Here is a 3,440-nt window from a genome sequence, read left to right on the forward strand (position 1 = left end):
AGCAAAACCAATCTCCATTGCATTCCACACTGGCTAATAAACGTCAGACCCTTGGCAGGGTTTCAGCTCAGGTTATGTTCCCGTAGTACACTTGCTCTGATCTAACCATGGGCCCTACCTCCGTCTTTATCAGCACAGTTCTGCTGACTCCATCGTATCAGAGTTCACAATTGCTGGACTGCTAGGAGAATTATAAGCGAAGACTTTGTGGAGAAGGGATAGGTTTCTACTACAAGATCAGTGGTGTGTGGGCCAGGAAAATTGAAATGGGAGTTAAGGGGTTATTCTGCCTCTGCAACGGGCACTAGGCAAAATTTGACACTGTTTTAGCTCTTGAATTCACAGTTAGGAAGGATGTGAGTAGTGAAAGGACCTCAGGGATGATTGTCATGAAGTTTTGGGATAGTTTGACTTTATTGGATTAACCTCCTATAGTCTTGGAAATGGAGGGTTTAAACTATTAGCCCAAATCTAGTATGTCAGTGAGTCCCATCTTGTCCCATTTATCATGGCTGTAAATCCCCTGGTCTGTTTTGCAAGATGCCAGCCCTTGTAGGAACAGTAGGTTGCCAGCATTTTAACTTCATATTTGGACAGTGGAAGCTTCAATAAAAATAAATATATATTCCTTAAAATGGAAAAGTTTTTGGATGATCATGCAAGAAATCATTAAAGATTTAATCATTTGTGTGAACAGGGAATGCAGATAGAGGAGTACATCCCCCTAGTTTAGTAGTGGTTAAGAGCTTAAATTGGTCTAGAAGTACCATCAGTGCTGGTAGTTAAGGTGATTAACTATTGGAAAATACATTGTGGCTCATTCTCTGTCAAACTGAAGGCTAGAGGTGGTGCTGGATGGTCTGCTCTAGTTCTCGCAGGAATTAATTCAGCAGAGTCTCATGGTCTGCGTTAGGCAAAACACTGTACATGCCCTCCAGCCTTTCAATCTGGGTCTGAAGTGGGGTTGCAGAAGAAAATCCATATCAATTAGAGAAGCAATATTTGTGATGTGTCCTGTTTATTGGTTCACTAGGGCTTGAGGAGGTTGGGGTTGTATTTGTTTTGTTTATATTTACTGTTCTGGCCAGTAGTTTTGACTTCTTTTACCTCCAAGATTTAGGTTCAGTAGCAAACAGTTCCAGCTCATCTTAACTATCTTCTAATTTCCTCCAAAAGATTAATTATTAGCCTATATAAATATTATATCTATTAAAAAAAAAAAAGTGTTCTTGAGCCTCAGATAAAGGAAATAAGGCTGTTATGAAACCAGAGATGTAGATCAATTAACCAATACTTTTATATTTGTATGTTCTAATACAACGTTTCTTCATCTTAATAATCTTTAGACATATGTTTGGGTAGTTATTGCAGTGAGATTAAGGCTGAGGTCCCTGAAACCCCTAACGATCTTTTACTTTTTATTAGACAGAATTATTCTCTAATAATGTTAAAACTTTTTAATTCAGCGAAATAAATTTACTCAGAAATTTAATACAACAGAACTGTCACTTATCCTTTACTTGCAAGAGAGGAAATTAAAGGCTGAATTTCCAAAAGACCTTACACTGTCTAATGCTAGAGCTCTTTTGAAACTTTGGTCAAGAATATTAGAAAGGTACTTTAACTTTCTCTCAAGGATTTAAATTTGGGATTATATTATTATTTACATTTTATTATGAAATAATTCAATATCAAATGAAAATCTGGCCTTGTCTTAGTAAATAAGAGTTTGTCTGCTCAGCACTATATCACTCCCTGGGTGGAGGGGGGCATGCACCAGGAGCTTGTAGTGTTCTTAGATGTATACTGTTTGTTTTTAATTTTTTTTTTTCAAAAATCCTGCAGCTGCTGACTTCCTTAAACAATGTTGTCAGTTTTGTGAGCTCTTGAGCAGGACTCTCCTTCAATAGCAAGGCCTCAAAGTTCTTGATAAAAGAATTGATTGCAAAGTGCTTCATGTAAACATTGCTATTTACATTTAGCAGGCTAGAATTATTCAAAGAAAAGGCCAACTTCTGATGTTGCTTAAGATTCTGAGGGATCAAGTGGAAAAGCTCTAGCATAAGGACAGTGATAAACGAAGGAAATAGAATTGGGGGTTTTGCAGAATGACTTTGAAAACACTGTCACTCCTGAGGGTGTCTGATGTTGAAGAAAAAGAATTTAAGAGAATGTGGTCCAAGTGATAAAATCCACATACCAAACTGCGAATTATTGCCTGGTTTTGTGTCTTGAAATTTTCACATTATGATTCCCAAAACTGCATTTTTCTTGGTGCTTTAATCGACTCCTCTAAAGGCTCATTTGAGGCTTTTGAGTCTGACAAACTTTTTAAATAAAAATAAATAAATCAGAAAGCAAGACCGTCTTGCAGGACCGATTCTCCCAGGTATTTCAAATGCCACTGATAAAGTCCATCTGCAGCAAATGTGAATGCAGCCTGAGTCCAGGATAAGCACTAAGCCCATCTGGAATTTGCTGTAGAAACTGATAGTCGACTGAAAGTAAGGTTGAACTCCCGTTTGTAAACATCCCGTGTATGAGAATCGACGTACCCTGATGGGACACGAGCAATGGTGTATCTGTGCTTCCTGCAAAAGCGGTGCTCAGGACCTGCCAGCACGTCGACAGCTGCAGGCTGGAGAGCAGTCATGGTCCCTTCCTGCTGGCACGTTCAGCTCGCGTTGGAGCCAAGTCGCACGTTCCCCTCGCTTTCAGCAGAAGTTGTATGGCTTAAGTTAATGTCAACAGGGGATATGCGCAGGCATCACGGGGAGAATGGACTTCATAGTGTGCTAATTAAAAAAATATTCCCCTATTGTACCTTTCCCTAGTACCCCACTCTTATAACCAATTTACTCTGCAGAACTGATTATCATACTAATAGCATTCCCTCCAGTTCACAAATAGGACTCCAGTTGAGAATATCCATTAAATGTAAAGTTATATAACCTGTGAGGTGCAATATGGGAAGTAAAAACTTGTTAAAGGCTTTCTTTAGTACGAGTTTACTTTGTTATGGCTTTCTGCTTTTTAGCTTTTTTTTTTGAATGCTCACATAATAATTTACAGATGTGGAGTGGTCAATTCAGTAGCTGAGGAGGCAGCTCAAAGAAATCTTCAATCACGAACTTCCTAAATTATTTTTTTCAGTTTCTTTTAGACTTCTTTGTTTTTCATTTTATTCTCCGTTACTCTCTCTTGCTTTTGTTTTGTAGTCTTTCCCTTTCCTTCTCACTACATTGCTCTCTTTACTTTTCCTATTTGCTTGAGATGTCGAGGTGCCTGTCATCTATCCCTTCCAAGCAGCTGTACATCTTCATGTTCAGTGGGTCTCAGCACTCACACTTGCGCTCAGTCCTGCAAATGCCTGAGAAATAAAGAAAAAAAAGAATAGGGCTGGGTGAAACTTCACCATCAATGCTGCTTCCCAGGGAGCA

The sequence above is a fragment of the Anser brachyrhynchus genome, assembly GCF_964034855.1.
Source record: "Anser brachyrhynchus genome assembly, chromosome: 10".
NCBI lineage: Eukaryota > Metazoa > Chordata > Aves > Anseriformes > Anatidae > Anser > Anser brachyrhynchus.